Source organism: Cephus cinctus, unplaced genomic scaffold, assembly GCF_000341935.2.
Source record: "Cephus cinctus unplaced genomic scaffold, Ccin1 Ccin1_scaffold0129, whole genome shotgun sequence".
NCBI classification, from domain to species: domain Eukaryota; kingdom Metazoa; phylum Arthropoda; class Insecta; order Hymenoptera; family Cephidae; genus Cephus; species Cephus cinctus.
Genome location: NW_014332862.1, coordinates 1,924,105 through 1,944,275, shown reverse-complemented (window position 1 = coordinate 1,944,275; position 20,171 = coordinate 1,924,105). Strand labels below are relative to the sequence as shown.

General features: G+C 43.0%; 1 long non-coding RNA gene across 1 annotated transcript; it reads left to right on the top strand.

The window, feature by feature from the left end:
* The first annotated feature begins 5,732 nt into the window (after positions 1 to 5,732).
* On the top strand, positions 5,733 to 18,617 carry LOC112493692. Its single transcript, XR_003058321.1, has 2 exons — positions 5,733 to 5,869; positions 18,512 to 18,617. It is a non-coding gene; the product is annotated as an uncharacterized LOC112493692 (long non-coding RNA).
* Positions 18,618 to 20,171: the final 1,554 nt, after the last annotated feature.

Sequence of the window (20,171 nt, the reverse complement as noted above, 5' to 3'; positions counted from 1 at the left end):
TAAATAATTGATACTGTTAAAAATAAAAAAAATTGTAAATCAGTAAATATAACATATAGTTAATAAAACATCAGCTTCGTCATAGATCCTGTCTTTTCAAGAGCATCTCCGGGGATTATCCCATATGAATTACTCATCTGACCAGTTTTGCGTAGCTACCATCTATTACGGTCTAATCCTGTATTACGAGAGGCAAGAGTAAATTATAATAAAAATGTAATTAGAAACCATTATCGAACCACGTAATTGAATATCTCGATATCCATACTCGACTATACCACAACAACCTTGACCTATATAAAGCATATAGGTATACGAATGTTCAGTCACTGGGAAAATCTCGAATTTATTTTCTCTAAAGATTTTTCTTTTTCTAAAGTAACTCTCTTAGTAGAAATTATCGGATGCAAAATATTGGTTAGACGAATGTCTCGTTCTACGTTAGCCAACTGAACTCGAATGCCTCGTAGATGTACGTAACGTAACAGGAAGTCACTCTGTACATTGAGTGAATGTCGTGCATAGTGAAGTAATGCATATGCGAAGGAAAGAGAATGAGTATGCGAGAGACACATAGCGAGAAGAGAACATGTGTACTTAGACTAGGTATGGATAGCTGGTAGATGGACGGGATGGACGGATGGACAGACGCAGATAGAGAGAGGACGGGTGGAAACCCTGGCCGACAGAGAAATGAGAATAGTGTCGGTCTACGAGCTGAGTGGAGTTGGTGAGCAAATTGCTCAAAGTAATTAATCGCTTTTGCCGGGTTGGGTTGCCATGCTGTTGGCTGAGGCTCATCCAAGGGGTGACTGGAGCAGGTACGTAAGCATCGTTCCAGGACGGTCCAGACAAAAGGGAGTTTCTCAAAATGGCTGCTCCTACTCTAAGACGGCGTAGACTGATTGGTATTTCTACAATTTCTTATACGCTGTACAATATTTTATAACTAATTAACACACAAAGCTAAGTATCTCGATGTCGATTTTTTTCATGCTGTAAATTTTGGATTAATTCAGGCATTCCTTAAATGATTTATCACGAGATTCGGAGATGGGATCAAGAACGGCGATGGGAGTTAGCGTTGATTTAGCAGTGGCGCGAGATTTATTTTTGTAAGACTCCAGTCGTATGACCCGTGTGGAATATAGGGAATATAGGGGTAGCAAAGTTCCTTCTGTAGTAGCAAGTTGCGCGATGACGCCATGGCGCAAACTCCTGCGAAGCTTCCGTGTTATAAGGCTAGAACGTTGGTACGTTGGAAAGGGATGAAAAGTTTCGCAACGACGAGACCAACACAGGGATCTTGGTTGTGTATGTCTAGGACTATTCAATGCTTGCGCGTGTGTCTACGAGAAACTGTATGGAAAATACTCCGGTGTGCTAGTCGACAAATATGTGTTAGATATACACCAAGGTACGGAATCGAGAATTCGTGTACGCGTGTATGAGCGAATACGAAGAGCAGGTGGCGAAGGAAGAGAAAGAGGAAAATGAGGAAAAGTGGTGGAAAATTGCCCCCACCATTTCTCACGGGGGTAAAATCACAGAGCGCAAGCCGCGACGGCGGTGTCGAGCGGCGCCGCGGGAATCTTTTAAGAAGGCAGGCAAAGACGCCAGAGAAGCAACGGAGGATTTTGCTCGGTGGGCGGGAGTGGGTAGAATCGTAGCAACCCTCTGGGAAGCTACCGAAGGGATGCAGGGGGTTGCTTCATCCACGGAGCCGGGCGCGACTAACCTCTATTGATCGTAAGAAGGCGCACACACCTACGATCCTCACACTTCTACGAGGCACCCCTCTAACGGGTGTCTGTACGAATTTCTCAGTATTAAGAATTTAAAATCTTCCGTCTATATTGCACCTATATAGTACACCTTTTTATATGTATGCTTGATTAGGATTGTTTTTCAAATTTTCACAGTCAGATCTTAAGGGTTGATCCACGAGAGTAATTGTACACAAAAGGAAGGATGCACAGTTTAAAATATTAAACGTTGGTGGAATAAAATTTTTATCACCCGTTAGACCGAGTGTTACGAACCCCACCTCGGGCTCGATCTCTGGCCAACCGGGGGAGGTTGTAAGAAAGAGGGCTTCAGCGTTCCGCCCCGGGACATAAGAAGAGGAGGGTGGTCCAGTGGGGTGATCTGGGGAACTAAGTTGTATTGATCCTAAGCTGCAGGCCTGGAAAACCAGGCAGGGTTAGAGTACGTGTTCTTAATCGCCAAGTGACCCGCCGCGACGTCCCTTCTCTTCCAGCAACCCCTAAGCCACGAACCCTTACGCAGAAGTCACCCCCGCTTTCGAACCCTGGCGTCGCAAAAGGGTTTCTTCTATTCTACATCCTCCCTCCCGCCTGCTCCTCTCACTCTTCCTCCTTTACTACCAAGCAGCCACCCTAACTTCTCACCCTCAGCCGACACAGCAACCACCGAGATCCTCGCGAATCCGAGGACCGTTCGATAGAAACCATTGTTGCTGGATTACGTAAGAACCATGAATTATCATATAATTATCAACCCCAGAAGATGTAACCTTCTGGAGCGTTAGCGCTTGAACTATGAAATTAAAGACTCAGACTCATTTTAATCAGCGATCCCTTAAAGTTCACACTCAATCCTCAAACGTCGATTGACCTACCGATATCCATGTAATTGCGTAACAGTGTTCTACCATCGGCGAGACCAGCAAAGCATCAATTTGCCGGAAGTCCCTTATTCGGTAGCGGGTCGTGGTTTTAGGTGGCGATTTCAGAGAAGCGATTAATAGTTTCCGACGCTCAATGGGAACTTCGTTTAAACTTTTGGAACAATCGTTCGAGCTTGGAGCATTGTTATTGGTTATTGCTTTATTGTGTTCTGACGTCGAGGGGATTATTGGAATTTTCGCTTTGGGTGCAATAGAGTCCGGTGGCAGCCTTGTTCGAATATTGGCGGGAAGTTTGAAATTTTACACAACGATACGATCCATACGACAAGTATGCTTATTGAATATTTCCCTTTTTTTTAACATACCATAGTATGCCGAGTAACGATTTTTATTCACAGATCCAATATGCGTTATTTTTAAATCTTTGAATTTACGAGTTATGGAGTTTGACAAACTGACAGGACATGTCCGTGAGCGTATTAACGCTGTTTAAAATTCAAACTGGAGAAAGAGACTAGAGAGGTTGGAGATGTGTCAAGATTAATTGGATTCTGTTAAACTCCCAGTCTGTACGAACTCGACCGGTCAATGTCATGCCAGGTTATTTCCTATTTCACCTATCTTTCTCCACTATGAATCCCGATTGAATTACTTAAATATCAGTTACTCGCGTGTTTTAATTCCCAGCGAATAATAGCACGCGGCTTTAATGTCGATTCACACTTGAATCATTACGGCACTGTTCAAACGTCTAATTAAACACTCAACACCGCAGCGTGTATCAGAGACCCCAGTAGACAACGAAGCTACGAGAGGAAATGATCATCCAAGAAGCCCCGAGAGTGAACTAAAATAATTTGACTGAGAAATTGCGATGATCATCGGCCAGGACTCTGTGAACCAGTTTTCGGAGGTTGCAAGTGGGGTCCATCTAGAATCTACTCTCACGACTTTTGAACCCCGGTAAGAGAGTCCTTGCAGGTTTCATCCCCTTAGAGACTAGATGCCGTGTCCGAGCATCCCCTAACCCCTGGACCGAAAATCCAGTTTGAAGACGCTCCCAGGCATTCCATCCCCAGGAATTCCTTCCTGAGGAATTCCCACGATTACTTTCACCTCTATACCTAACCTGTACGGCGAATTCTCGTATGTTCCCGAAAATCTCAAACTTTCTCGAAAGGCACGAGTCTCGCATGCACAGCTCGTTAACTTTCATGTTCACCTTCGTGCGTGGTCGGGAAGGTACGAAACAACAATTGATTCCCGCAAATACGTCCTACCCTCGGCAAAACACAGCAGCCGTGAATTTCTTGTCGGTTCAGGACACCGTAGAAGTAGCGGATCGGCAGCAGAATAGCAGAGTGGCGCAACCCGTATATAATATACGTACAGTGAGAGAAGCCAGAATTGAAATTTACGGGATTGTATAAGAGCGATGAGCTTTTTGCTATGATAAACCCGAGACTTTGTTTCGTCATTAATTACAGCCTGATAAGTGACCAACTTGAACCTGACTAATATCTCCTTTTCGTTCATCGGGTATAATCCGGCTGATTACCCTTATTTATCGTTTTAGGAATTTGACGCTTCTAGTAGGAAAATTCGAAGGCGGCGGGTGAAAGATAATGGAGCGAACCGTAACGACGCCCGTGATAGTAAATATGATAAGCGAAACTTCATTTAAGCCCCTTTCACATCATGTGACTAAACCCTTGATGGGAAAATGGCTTGAAAGAAATGCCATCTTCCAGGCGTCGGGTTTTCGTCCCTTTATTAACTATTTATACCCAGTTTATATCTTGTGGTATTAACGTGCGCTGCGTCTCGAGATTTAACGCGTTTAAGAATCCTTGTTTCGAGGAAACTTTTATTTACACGCCAATTCGATATGTATATGTAGATCCAGTTACAACTTTCTAAGTGAAGATCATTGAAAGAGAGTACAGTAACTTGGAATCTATTCGCCTTTTACGGCGTCATAACTGTAAAAGGTTTGGCAAATGTTCAAGGAGTGAATTGCAAATTGCAAATTGTCCGATTGTACCATTGTAGACATTGATTGAGAATCCATTTGCTTACTCTGTAGTAAATTTACGTAACTCGTTTATTCCTAACAATTACAGCCATTATCCCTCATAGATTTCAAGGTATGTAAAAACAAACCCGGTAATTCTAAAAAATTTTCCCAACAAAAAAGGCATAATGTCTCAGAAATACGTGCAGTTTTAAAAAAATGTCTTCATTATTTTTTCACAGAAATTTTTCATTTTTCTAACAACAAGCGAATCTTAATGGGCTGCCGGAAATATAGCACGAGATGTATAATACGCGGTAGGAAATGACGTCGTCAGTCAGTGCACTGCTGACCGGTGAGAGAGACGGGGAATGAGAGAGACAGAGAGAGAGAGAGAGGAAGAGAGTATGTAATGTGTATGATGTGGCTATACCGTAGAGAGGAGAGGAGAGGATTTTCACGAAACACTGGTAGGTCGTCTACGTTGAGTTATGCTCGTATTTCCCGTCAACACATCCGATGATGTCTACGGTAATGTAACTGAAATGTATGAACGTTTGGCATTCTGGGTGGAGGGGGGGGGGGAAGAGCTGGATGGCTGCGTTGCGTTCACATGGAAACGTATAGAAGCGTGTATAAGCCTCCAGTGTAAACGCGAGCTGGGATTCAACGTGTATAAACCTTATTTACATGCACATACTGCATGCACGCGAAGTCATTGCGTAGAGTCCGTAGACACAGATAATGCAAATTTTTTATAATTTTAAAATTGATAAATTTTATTCCAAAAATAAAAAATTTTTTGAACGATATGTTTTGATAAAAGCATACTTCAATGATAAATGACTGGTGATTATCACGGGGTGCTTTCGAATGATTTACATTTGCTTTACGTTTATGTTCATGTTATGTTTCATGTTAATACTAAACGTAGAACGTCAGTCGATTGATGGGAATACGTTCGATTTCATCCCCCCACTTCTATAGCCTTCTCTTGGCATCCGCATGCGCCGTAAAAAAGCGCGTCGCGACGCTGGGATTCCCTTGGAGGTTCAGCGTCGTCGTGGCCGTCCAACCTCGATAAAAAAGCTCCGTGTCGCGTAAGCCCCTTGAGCTTTCGCGCTTTTCTCCGTGGTTCCTGAAGGATACAGGGTCAGTCAGGAGGATACCAATCCCGAGGAATGGAGACTGGAGTAGTATGAGAGGTAGGGGTGCTCTATGAGAGTGAGAGAAAGATCGCGTGTGTGGGAGAGGGAAAGAGAATTGAGAGAACTGTTACGAAGGACGGAAGGAAGTTAGTGAGTGAGGAAGAGAGAGAGAAGGTACGAGGTTTAGGGGGTAGAGAAACTCAGGAGGAGGAAAATGAGGAGGACGAGGAGGGATGAAGATTTGGTAGTCAGGCGTGTGAGTCTCTCCTGTTTTCGTATCGAGTGTTGGTGCGATCGTAATGGTAGTGACGGTAGTGACGCTCATGATGGTAGTGGTAGACGTCGCGACGTCAGCGTAGACATGGGACGTGAACGTGGACGTCGACGTTGGGGTTCTTCCTGAGGCGGAGGGTTGCTTTCCGCTCGTAAGGGACGCGGGAGAGTGACCGACTGTATGAGGGTTAGAGTGAAAGAGTGAGAGAGAGCGAGAGAGAGAGAATCAGGCCACGTCGTACGGGACGACCACGCCTCTTGTCTAAGGTTAACCCCACCGTCGGAGCCATTTCCTCGTCCCGGGCGTGCAACCCTATCGGACTGGATTCACAACGGGGTTGTGGCTCTAAAGGAAGAGGGGAGCGGACGAGGACAAGGGTGAACCTAAGATTTTTCCACCCCTTCTGTACCTCTTACCCCCACCAGGATACGCATATCAAGCAGCCCCTTCTTCTATTGATCCGGGACTAAGGGGTTGCTTCTTGCGCGGTCCTCGTCCCGTGAATCCCTTGCTGCTCCTACGTGGACGCCTCGCTGGCTTTACTTGGCGCCCCGAGTTTTTGCAATCCCTTCTCTTGACACCTCGCTAACGTACATACAATCCTTTTTGCCCACCGATACCCAATATTTAACGATACCCTGTATCCCTTCTAGCCGCCTCTGATGCTTTACTGGAAACATCCGAAATCCTGACGATGCCTATCTAATTTCGCTTCATTAACATGTCTTCACGATTACTCTTATCGAATTACGCTTGTATATCCTCGGAACGACATTTCCTCCGTTTCTAAAGTACAATTTCTCTAATCTTAATACATAAATTCTTTAAAAAAATGTATTTTTAATAATTTTTGCTCAACTCCAACCAACCTCGTAGTTATCAAAAGTCTTTACAAACTACCCTCCGACAAAAAGTCACTTATTAGACGGACAATTAAGAGTTTCAAGGCGCAGAGATAGCCAAGGGTAATAAAGAGTAATTTGAATAGGGACGAAAGAGGTAAAAAGCGGATCGTGACGCCAATATAATCAAGCACTTTGGTCGATTCGGCTGCTACACGGTAAGGCGAGTCTCTATGAATCCGTTTGCCCGGAGTTGTACGTGTCGAAGTAGTTCAGTCGTAGCTTTCACGTGGCTTGCACAGGAAGATAGTCGCGTTGGGCATACTCGCGAGAGGTAAAGAGAGACGAGTAGAGTACGAGAGAGAGAGAGAGAGAGTACGAGAGAAAGAGAGAGAGAGAGAGAGAGAGGCAGTAAGGGAGACGCCGTCGGTGCTTTAGCTAGGGGCTGTTAAACACGGCGGCTCTTATCGGTAAAACTGTTCTATACAGGATGCCAACCCCGTCGAGCCATTGGCCGCAGGAGTATCTACCTTATACCAGTACCCACAGTCCACCTGGTATAATATCTGCATGGCTTGCACTCACCACGGCGACACACTCCTACATACGCGTTTCTGCCCATCGGTGCATTGGTAGTTTGGTGCATCGCTAGATGGCGAAATACCATGATTCAACGAATCTTCCTCCGTCCCCTCACCTACCCGCGCCCCCATAAAACACAAGGAGCCGAGATAACTAATGGAGAACTTCTATGCGAGAACCGCTCTACTCTAGCGTTTGCAATTTCTTATCTTAACAACTCCACGTCAGTTATATATTGTCACGTAGCTCAAACCTATTCAAACTAGGTATCCTTAAGCATATAGAATTACATAATAATTGTATTTTTCTCCTTTATCTTTGATTTTCAAGCACTCGCCATTTTCATGTTCCATTGCTTGGTGGCTGTGATTCCCTTTCTCCTTCTCTGTCCCTCTCATATACGTGTATACATATATATATATGCAGAAGCGCGGCTAACTCGAAGTAATTCAAAGTTTCAAACACGGATCTCACTTGGAGCGAGCTTCATTTGCATCGGTAGTAATTCTCTCTCGATTTCCGAGTATATAGTCAAGGTATATAATGGGTATACGAAGAAGGTGGGTGGGATATAAATATATACATATATATATACTGTATATAGGTTTTAGGTGTGCATTGGTTACACGTATAACAGTCGTGGATGTTTAGGTGTGTTGTAAGGCGGATGAGGGGTAGGAAGAAGAAGGGGTGGTGGTGAGTATCGCAGCAGGGCGTTAGGGAGAGGAGCCTTTCTAGGCATTAGTAGGCAGCCTAAGGCCTTAGAGGCCTCCTATGGTAACCAAGCCTATCAAACTATCTTACGGTCTAACCCTTACCGAGGCCTTCCCGACCCCCGTCAACCCGTGGAATCTCACTTGGAGCCCTTAACGAGCGACCCCACGGGAGACACTGCGAAATTGAGAAAATTATCCTGCCCCACGTTATAGAGACGATGACTGCGCGCTACCTCAAACCTCACCCTTATCCCTCATCCCCATCCTCATCCCCTGCTCGACTCGGCTCTCGGCAGCGATTCTAGAAACACCAACCCCCCACAAGCCCAACAGCGGGAACGCACACCCTCTCATGGTCATCCTGGCAGAACGCGAACATGTAGGCGTATATAGGGATATCGGTGTAGGTGCACATTGGGGGATGCTGAGGCCACGATGGGTCTGGGGCTGCGGCTGCCATCTTAGTTCAGAACTAAGGAGGGGGTGGTTGCCATCCCTTAGCGGAGTTACCCCCGGGCTTAGCCTCCATCGAACGCCACTGCCTTCCATTGCTTCTAGCATCCCCCTTTACGCGTACGCTTTTGGTTTAGGGTAACAAGGGGATAAAATATGAAAAATAAGTTTGTTGTGAGTTTGACGAATTTAATGAATTTGAAAACAAGAAATTTTCAGAATTTTCTAACTGCATGCCACTTTTACGAAAGTTCTTCGGGGCTGAAAGCTTCTGGAATTTTGCTACCCTCTCTTGCGTACGACCTCTGACAAACGAGCTTTTCTTAAGCTGCGTAAAGTCGCCAGTCGCCGTCGATCCCGCCAAACGGGCAACTGGCCATACGACCTTTGAACCCACCTACTAAATTAGCCCTCTTTATCCTGACGCGAACGCGACCCACCTCCTCCCTCTTGGACTTCGTCGTTAGGATGGCTCTCTTTAACTCTATTCCGTAATGAGCGTGAAACCATCGACGGTGGAGACGCAAGGATGAGTTTGACACCTCCCTTGACGCAGTTTCTAAATTGCTAGTAGTAAGGTGAGGTAAGGTAAAACCGTTGTAGATTGGAAATTGGAGGTGACCGGGGAGGTCTGGGAGGGCCGGGTGACCATGTCGTTTCAAGCATAGTTACAGCAGCTTGACAGAAGTTGTAAACTTTATGGTAAACCGTCCGGCGACCGGGGGACTAGAGCGTAGCTTGGCGCTGCAGGGGTGCCAACGTGAGATGAAGGGAGGTTAGAGGGTTGGGCAGGGTGTTTAATCCAATCCGGAGTTCGTTCTTTTGGCGATCGAGCGTAATCACTGACTCTCTAGTTTCCCAACCTATAACCTACAACCTGCATCCTGTAACCTGCTCTAACTGGACACCTATTGAACTGAAATTAGTAAAAGACCTTGTAAAGTTTTCTACAGAAAAACAAGTCCGCAATAACGACGTTAATTATGAAAATTTGGTGACAATCTTATTGAAGAAAAAAAAATATATAAATTTCTTAATCAGATTTTACGTTTTTAATCAGATAAAAGAGAATTGTCTCGATGGTGCCTAATGGAGAATCCGTTTATATACCGTGACGGGAATGACGTAGACGGTTCCATTGAAGGGGGTGTTCTTTGGGTCTGCTATTAATTACGTGGGTTCGTATCAGGGTGTCCGTAGGCTTTGAATCTGGCAGCGGGTGGGAAGTATAAGATACGTCGACGGTGGACTCGGAGCTTAGCTCCTAGAATATTAGATCAATAATTCTAACCTCGAAATGGCTCGGGACGTCGAACGGCGAAGGGGAGGAGGTCTAGGTGGTGGGTTGGAGTTACCGTGGAACCGTGAGGTGGTGAGGAGGTGGTTAGTTGCTCAAGAGGAGAGGAAAAGGATCTATGTGTCCGAGAGAGAGAGAGAGAGAGAGAGAGAGAGAGAGAGAGAGAGAGAGAAAGAGAGCTGAGTAACTCGATACCTCGTTGTATAGGCTCCGCTCCCGGCTACTCCCCCGTATGAATATTAAACCAGGCCCGGTGTCCGAGATTAATTAAACCGATTAATTATCCTAAGTAATGCCCAGATCTTTCTTCGAATAATTGGAGAAATGAGAGCGTTACTCACCTTCGTAGCTTCTCTATGATTAACGGTACGTATATAACACTGAGAAAGTTGTTGATCATCCCTTATGGGATACCTTCCATAAGTTCCTGCAGAAGCTTTACAGGGGTTGTTTTTGATCTTGGTTTGACGTAACGAGCGATAAGATATATACTTTGTAAAATTTTGATATTTTAAATAGCCACACTGATGAGCTTAAGGGATGCTACGCCGATCGCAGCATCCCTTAGACTGACCGAAAGACCCTGATTTCTAGAGTAAAATAAGTACGTCCTACCAGTTCCACTACCCATGAGTATAATTAAATGGAATTTTCATCTTGGAATTCTAACAAGACTCTTTCACCCTTCTCTGCAGCTTCTCTCCCGTTCTCATCCCGTCTTTCTTAACCCCAGTGCACGAGATGACCAGTGGTCAGTACCGTGAGAACCCCCAGCACTCTCGGGGATGCCGTTGCGTCTGCTCCATTCCAGTGAAACTGGTTCTAGTATTATAATCTCAAAATTCTAAGGGAAGTCTGGACCATCTAAGCATCCCCCTTCTTATGTCCCTTGAACTTAGAAGTTCTTATAAATACGGTCAAGTCGAAAAGCGTTCCTTTGGAATGATGAAATTGTAAAAATGTTGTAGATGAAAATGAAAAAAAATGTATATGTCAACCATATATATTGTTTTTTTTAATCTAAAAATTCATTAATTAAAGGTTTTGAATTTGTTCTAACCTTACCTAATAAAAAATATTCGAATGCGTTACGAGAAAATTGGATCATGGAGCAGCCTCAGCAGATATAACTATATGGGATTCACATCGTCGATCTGGGACAACCAGTTTTATCCCCTTGACGGAGTTACGTATAATAAGGGTGGTATATTTTCTTGGATGACCTCGCATCTCGCGAGATGACCACTGCGTTGGTCAGTAGCGTGAGAACCCCAAGTGGTCCATAGGTCTCGCATCCAGTGTGACAGGTTTTCCACGGAATCTCGAGGGTGACAAGATTTCGTAAGGGTAGTTTTCAGTTGACCGTTGCACAACAATAAAGATGCCACTACTAAGAAAAAGTTATAAGAACGATCGACTATAGCAGTTGGTTCAAAATTTTTTACTGTGAATCTGATCCGCTTTTCAAAGGGTTAAAAAAAGTTGTCGAGTAAGGGTGGTTTCCATACTTCGTGAGAGTTCGTCAGTTATCATAGTGCCTGTTAAGCGTAAGGGTGGTATACCCATGCGTGGCATTTCAGGGGGGTGGCGTTAGGTATAAGGCGCTGCTGGCCGCCATACTTGCGTGGGTTGGGGTGGCCCGAGTCGTTGCCTTCCCAAAAGGGGTTGGAATAGGTAATAGAGAAGGGTTTCAAGAGGGGACCATTGCGCTGACTTGAAGACGTCGATATTCACCACGCCGACGCCTTAAACCCCTCAGTGAGAATCCTCGCGTCTTTCCCCCTGAAATGTTAACACGTTAAAACAGCCCTTATATTTCACTCGCTTTTAAATTAATGTTAAAATAATACACTGAATCACAAGGCCTTTTATTTACTTTTAAAAACTGTCAATTAAAAAAAAAAACAAAAAAAAATTTACTCCAATGCATCCCTTATTGAAAAGCTTCATTTTGAAAATACCCCCAAGTCTAAGACCTAATCTCAGATCCAAAAATTATTAAAACACTCAAATACCTGCAGGGCTGCAGTTTAATACCCGAAGTGGGAATATTCGGGGGTCGGCTACAAAAGGGATGCTCGTGGTGTTTGGAGGTTAGACCGCAGTTACAATATCGCTTGATTAGAAATGTACATAGCGTATGTGCGGGGCGCATATCTAGGACCCAGAAGGTGGTTACTGGCTGCTGGGTGCACTGGGTGGTCCATGGGTCGATGTCTGGACCACTCTATAGTTTAATGCACGATTCCTGAAACTTGCAATAAGGAAGGGAAGCGGCTCGAAAAGCTAGTATCTAGCTGGATATTAGATACTAGTTACTAAGGCCAGATGGAAATCTGAACTCGTAGACAGCATAAAGCCAATCAGGTATTAATACTTGCAGCCTGCACATGTATGCATTCAGTATATATGAATATTTGTCGAATTTAGCTGGTACCACTATATAAAGATACGACAGTGATACCGATATACAATTTTTTTTTTCAATTTTTAATCAACCCTTATATGAGCAGTTGCAATTTTTGTATTTAGAAATTTTCTTACGGTTTGTTTAATTATTTTTGGCCGAATTCCTGGTTACGGCTAGTATGATTAATTTAAACAGTAACTATTTGGCTACAGACCGACTTCTATTTACCAACCGGTACAGCTTCCGGACGGACATACATAGTTTCAAGATGGTTTCTATATTAGTACTATACCTTGATTTCTAGACCGTGGTTTTCGGATATGGACAGACGTCATATAGTTTCTCTCTACTAGAATATTCAGATATACCCTTTCCACCCCAACAACCCCATTAATCGGAAATTCCCTTAAGCCCTTTTGGGATGCCATATAAAGATTTCTAATATATTCCATAGAATTCTGTACTAGCGTGAGAACTATTGTACCATAGTAAATTGGAATGAAAGTCAGTCGAAGTATTTTGAAAACAAACAAAATTCATCGCTCTTCGGCTAGCTAATTAACTGAATAATTCAGCTTTAATCTAGTCAAAATTGCATGCATCCGTACCACGCGCATAGATCCGGTGCCAGCGGCAAGTTCACCTCTGACCTCATGCTCTTCCTCCTGGCCTTCCTTGCGCAAACCAAGACACAAGGGTTGCACCACGAGAACCACCAACCCCTAGTTTATTCCAGCTAACCAACAGCATCTTTCACTACACTGAATATTTTAGATCTCACCATCTGGTCCAACCTCTTAATATTTTACAGCATCCTGTCTTGACGCGAATCCCCCCTGAATTTTTTAACAAGATCAAATTTTGCACATCCTCCATACTCACCCTCCACCCACTCTCATTGCATCTTCCAAAATATTCAGTAAACTTAAATTTGAGGATGTCCAAAATATATCGATTTAAAAAAAAATAAAAATTTTTTTTTCATCTCCCCCATCAAAACCACAAACCCCTTTTTACTCTATTAGTCAAAGCAATAGGAAAGCACATTGATTTTGCCGACATATTCGACTCTCGAAATGCAATTGCAGTTTCTCTTCTCCTCGTGGATGAGCTGGTCCAGGTCGTGTGTCATGTGTGTCCACATGCCGGTATATCTGTAACCACTATGTGTATTATATCCTATGCGCGAGGAAACTGGAAGCATGCAGTTTCTCCATTTAATCAAAAGTAATTACATTAATTGTATTGCACGCACTACGGAGAAACAGTTGAGCAGGTATTGGTAGCTCGTGTTAATTCTCAAGTGGGAAGACGAAGTGCCTAAGTATACAATTAATCACTAACGAGTCGATATGTGACGAGTGGATATACAGAGACTGTATTATATTAAATATATATAGTCGGTCCACGTGTTCAATATTTTTTGACAGTTGACAGATAGAAAAAAAGATGAAAATATGAAAATCAAGGAAATCTCTTAGGAAGAGACTGTTAGATTGGTCAATGAAATTCTTGACAGGGATGGAGGGTAGTTTTCTCGTACCACGAGGACCCGCCCCCCGTTTCCTCGTAATTAGTCCATTTCCGCCGCACAGAACGGACGAAGAGACAAGGTCGGGCGACGTTATTGCCATTTACCAATATTCGAAGATATCGAGGAAATTAATGTGATTGGCTTCGGGACAGAATGGTAGCACGACAATTACCTATTAGTTGGACCGAGATGTCGAGTAAAAAATGAATATGATAAACGAGAAGACTACATGAAAAAATTCAGATAAGATCGATGAAAATAAAATAATAAAAAAAGAAAGGATCATCGTAAAAATCATAAAAATAAGTAAATCAAATTTTTGAATATCGTCCAAAGCAATTGATTAAGTTTGGCTGTGTAACCCTTCTTAAGTTCTCCAACAGGATAACAACCCTCGAGGGTTATAGCGAACCCTTCACGGATGCCATTTAAGAATCAAAATGGCCACTGGCAACCCTTTCTTCCAAACGAGTGGAGCGTTACAGTAATGTTACTGCTGCGTTTTCCTGCCCCTGACCCATTTAACGCATGTGCTTCGATAACTGGAAATTTACCACGTTGTTTCTAGTCGGACCGAAGAAACGAGCCTTACGTTAAATTTTAAGCAAAAATTCAATCTACTATTTAACCTAAAATTATTAGTCAGCACACTTGCGCTGATCGACCTCCGCCTAATTTCAGAATCAGCCGTAACGAGCTTCAAAGGTTCCCATGACGATAACTATGCTTTTTCTTGGTTCAGGTAGCCGGAAGGCAAAAGCTCAATATCGCAAGGTATAGTGGTGAGCTGCACGAAATGCCTGGGGGGTTTGATTGATTAGAGGGTACGCTGAGTCGAGTCGACTCGAGTCAAGTCTAGCCAGAGTTCTATGGTTTAGGTTAGTTCGGCAGGCCCCTGGGTTATTTCGAGGTGGTAGTGGTGCACCTACCTAGTGCTGTTGCTGCTTGTAGCGGCAGTAGCAGCGAAGGTGCTAGTAGTCGTTGTACTGCTATCGGTACTAGTACCGCTTCTACTAGTATATACTAGAAATAGTGGTGGTGTCGGGAGGAGACTGCTACTGGAAAAGGGGTTGGAGGCGGTAGTTCGAGGTGCTACAGTTTATAATAGTTGCCGCGCGTCCTCCGCCCCTGGCGATACCAACCCTGCCCACAACTTCCACAGAGTTGCTTAAACCTAACCTCCTCTGAGTTGTTGGACGATCAAGTCTGGTCCTGGAGGAAAGAAAAATAGTACCGTTGAGTCTTGATTCAGGGTAGGAAAAATATTGGGTTTTAGGTTATAAGTGTGGGCAATGGGTTTGGATTATGTTTTTTTTGATAATTCTTACAAAATTCGTTTAAGTCCATAAGGGTGTGGAAATTCCAATCTAGGGAATCTTGCCAATATTAGTTCAGCCTGCTGTATGCTGTAGATTAGTTGGTAGTTTGTTACTGGAGAAAAAGCGGGTTATTAGTAGCGGCTGCTGGAAGATGAGCGAAGCACTTTAGGCTTGACCTTTTGGACCCATTTTGCAATATATTTTGCATTACTTATTCTGCTTATATTAAGCATCTTCTTATAGCGACGTAGCTAACGCGGAGAGAATATTAGGGTATGTTGTAGTCTGATCTTTCAGTTTCATATGGATTTTTTTGATTGAATATTATTATTCGTGATGGTAGCTAAGCTACGTTCGTGTGATTTATATAAATTGTATGCAATTCGGATACAATAGAAGGCGGGGTATCGATGTTGTAGTTAATTAGAGATACGGAATTATGTAGATAATAGAGAAAAGAATGAAATTCTACAGACATTCTATATACATACCGATGGTGCAGGGTTTCCACGTCCCGTGGTAGCCACGCCGCATCGCTGTTATAATTCTCCGTTATCTATGGAAATTCTAAACCGTGCTAAACAACAATATATATATATATACATATCTCAAAACTATGTAACTCTCTGGGACCGCCTAACATACATGGTATGCACATATGGAATACAACTCTAGGGAGGGCTGCGAGCTGATTCTTGAATATCTAGAATTCTTATTGTAAGAACTCAGGATCTTTTTAAAATTCTTACAAAGAATGTTAGAATAATGTCGCTCAAGTAATTATCCACTAATACACATTTTTTATTGGAAGAAACACACGTTTGTCAAAATTTTAATGTTCATGGGTATATTTGATTTACATATATTTTTCAAGCTCTACAGAGTGCACATTTTTTATTTCAGTATTTTCGGGGCACCCCTTGTAAACACACACGTCGCTCAACCGCGCTACTCTGCTATTACTTCCTGTAACGCTATCTATACTAGGAAACGCCATTCCTCGCCCGTTTCTACGTTGGTACGTGGGGAGCAGGGATGCTGAGGATGATGAGATCTACAGGCTTGCATCCTGATGAGACTATTAGGATGGCTTGATAAGTCCATAATATTCTGCTGGACACCAGCATCCTCGCAGTCTAGGTCCACGCCCAAGCCCTAGCGAGATAACCACAAGATACTGTCACTCCCTAGGAACTTCCTTTATAATCTTCATTAGCAAATGTTCATGACTGACAATTTTTCACAAAAAAAAAAAAACTGCACGAATATCCTAAAGAATCGATCGTTGTGAGCCAGTATCTAAATTTTACAAAAATCCCACAAAAATAACAACAAAAGTGAGGAATAATTCATATTAAAAAAATACAACATTTATCCTTTTAATATCCTTCAATTTCATTAAACTACAATTAACGGCGTCGAATCGGGCGTCGAGACGAAAGCGTCGCGACAAGCCAACACCTTGTTAGCCTGACAAATTTCCTTCATACCTCTACGTCCTTCATCCATACCATATTTCCTTCATCCCTTGCAATTCTCTACCCAAATCACAACCATCTTCCTTCCTAGTAAAGTCAGTCATCCAAGCATTCTCAGCAGCGAAGTCCCCCGGCCGGTCTCCAAGCCAGCTAGTACATCGGTTATAGGATGGGGCACTGATATCAGAGACTCGTTCCTATCTCCCCAGTAGATGCCCAGCTTTAATGTCGGTCTAACTCAATCTACCTTTCATCTAGGTACGTAATAACGCTTATAGGAGTGCGAGGATCGTTGCGTCTATATTCATGGCCGCCAACGTAAGGCTTTCCGATGGTGAAGCGAACGAGCTTCGTCGCGCTTAGAATCCTCACTGGAAACGCTCTAGGGACAGGGACGAGCTGGTTGATTGATCAAGATAGAATCGAGTTGCGGTCGGTGGGTTTGGTTTAGGACCTACCCCCGTACCCCCTTGCACCCCCCGTCACCTTCAGAGACTACCGTCCTACCACGATACTTATCCACCGACCCACTCACCTACGTACCTGCGTCCCTACCACTCACTCTTAGAACCTTCCAGCCAACTTTGGCCCTCTGGATCCCCTCCGTGAAAACCTCTGAAATCCTCCCCCCCGCCTACCCTTAATAGCCACCTGCCCATCAGCAACAATTATTGCGCGTATTATCTGCGAGTAGCCTATTTCGTGAAATTTGTTGGAACTCGTATCGCAGATTGGAAAACAATATTCTCATTGTTCCATAGTAGGACGAGGAAAGCCAAAACTTTTGTGAAACTGTTTGATTACGGTTTCTGAGTTTTGGGGATGCTTGCGTTCCGGATTTACGATGAGAATTTAAATGATTTTACGGAATTGTTAGTTTGAATATCTTTTTTTTTATTGGTGGCTGATTTATTTTCATCCTGATATTTTTTTTCATCCTGATTTTTAATACTTTTAATAAGGGGTTGACGCCTTCGGCAAGGGTTGTCCGAACGGCGTGAAAAGTTCCTGGTGGAGCGTACCGAGTGACCTAAATTTGATGGGGATGATTTTTCGCGGTACATCGCTAAAGGAAGGATCCGACTCGCGTTCGCACCCCTCGACCAAGGGGTTGCGCCTGGCCCGGCCCTTTTCACTTCAACGCGTCACGGTTATGAGGGGTTCAGAAGGATGTCCGAAGAGAGATTGCTCATTTAATTACCGCTCTGTTAATTTGTCCCGCGAGTGAAAAACATTTACTACGGGAATCTGAATTCACTCTGCGTATACGAGGATACCGACATGCATTCATCTTTTTCTTTGGCAATTTATTCAATTTGTATGAAAAAAAAACATAATTTTTCCACCTGGACGCAGAATAACTTTCCTTATTTAATTCTTGAAATTTTTTCATAATTAAAATCAGCGAAGGGTGGCATAAATAATTTTTTATTTGGAAAAGCATGTAGTACAGCATTACGAATATCTGAATGCATTCTCGAAAACCGGTACTCGTGATGATTCTGGAATAAGATCATTTTTATTCATGGGGTGGATGCTGCTAACTCGTTTTGCAGTGGCATGAGAGAGGTCAAATCTTCTGGATGCTGTACTCTAAGAAAGCTTGTAAGGGTACTTATATTCTTGGGGATGAATTTTTAGTATGAATGATGATGCATGTGTTACGTCATATATGTTACACGTGTTTGTTAACCGTTGAGAAGAATTTTCTTACCGGAATATTTTTTTATAATAAATCTGCATCTATTATGTTTATGGGCACAATAAGTGACCTTGTACGTTTTTCTGTTTCAGAGAACGAAAAATATTGAACCTACAATGTCTGACAAGGATCTGAAGATTTTTGAAGAAAATAAAAAGAATTTTGATATTTGATCAAATAAACGTATGAAGCATTTAATGGTTATTTATGATTCACCTCTCGTTACTGATAAGAAGAAAGGCATAATATGGGAAAAACGGCCTTATCGTAAATCTTGAAATTTTAAGATTCTGAGAGGACTGGTCCAGAAACTTGGAGACATTTATGCGCATAGATCAGACCAGGTGGATATTTTGGGGCAGACCGGTGTAGCTGGTGGATCGTAAATTGTAAAATCTATCAAGAGCAACGCGGTCGACATAACTCAGAGAAACTATCCTGCTCACATGAAGCATGGCGGCCAGACTCGGCATAAATACCCGCTAGCAGAACAGTGCCGACTGCTGAGCAGCGGAGGCCGTAGTACGTAGTCGTAGCTACTGGAGAGGCTAGAGAGTAGAGGAGACCTGAACTAGACTAGACTATTCTAGAGTAGACCAGAGTAGACCAGAGTAGACCAGAGTAGAATAGAGTATGGTTGAGTAGAGGAGAGTAGAGCAGTTGCAGTATAGTGCAGGGCTCAGACTGGTGTGGCGTGGCTACATCATCTATCTCGAATAATTTATTATACCGTTCCTGATGCTATTCGCCGAATGGAACAAGAATGCCAATGAAGTCCGATAGATGGCAGCAGCATCTTTAATTTTGGAGATTTTTCAAATATCAAATGAAAAGATGACGTTTTTTTGCAAGTCTTCGAAAAGTACGTTGACGCATGTTTTATTCCTGGGTAATTTGAGTACGTCTGTGACGGCTGGTGAACATCTCGTGTCCCAGTTGAGGGAGGTAATTCGATCAAGGGATTTTACGAAACGATTCCGAGCGAAGCGTGGCTACACCTATGATGGTTTTACTCGGCGAAGTACAAACCGCGCAGAAGTGCAGTGGGAAAGTGCATTGGGAAAGTTGGTTAATGCCCTTCACATTAAAACTTTGGTAATTTCATTCGGTGGAAACGCTGCTGGAGCTGTTTCTCACTGGGCAATGGTAAGAATTCTGGGAAATTGCTTTGGACAAGGACGGAAATATATTTTTTAGGTTATTTTAGAAAAATCTAATTATTCTGGAGCGTCTAAATCTTGAATTCAATTTTGCAATGGTGTTTTGGTTTCTTAAACTGTTTTTTTTCCGATTTTTTCTTTGTTTCTAGGGAATTTCGAAGTGCGTCTCGGTGGCGCCATCCGACGGAATTTCGGTGAACATTGCTGAACCTTCTACTCTCCGGAGAAAAGTTCCTATTAAAAAATACCGACAGATGGCGCCATTATCTCGTAACGCATAGAGTTTCTTCGAAGCGGACGATCGTAGATCCATTTGGACTTGAAGATATTTTTAGTTTAGATTCTTCTTAATGTTTCTTAGTAGCTCCTGATTTTTGACACATCTATATAAAAGGTACTGCATTTAATAAAATGAGACCATGTTGAAAGATCATGCAAATTCATTCATCGAAGGTCTAAGATTCATTCTTTTTTTATTTTTACCGTCTTTACATTGTTTTCTTAAAATTGTAATACTTTTAGTTATAGTACGGTAAAATTTCAAAATCTTACTGTTGACTCTGTTCAGTATCCCTTCGGATTTCAGAGTATG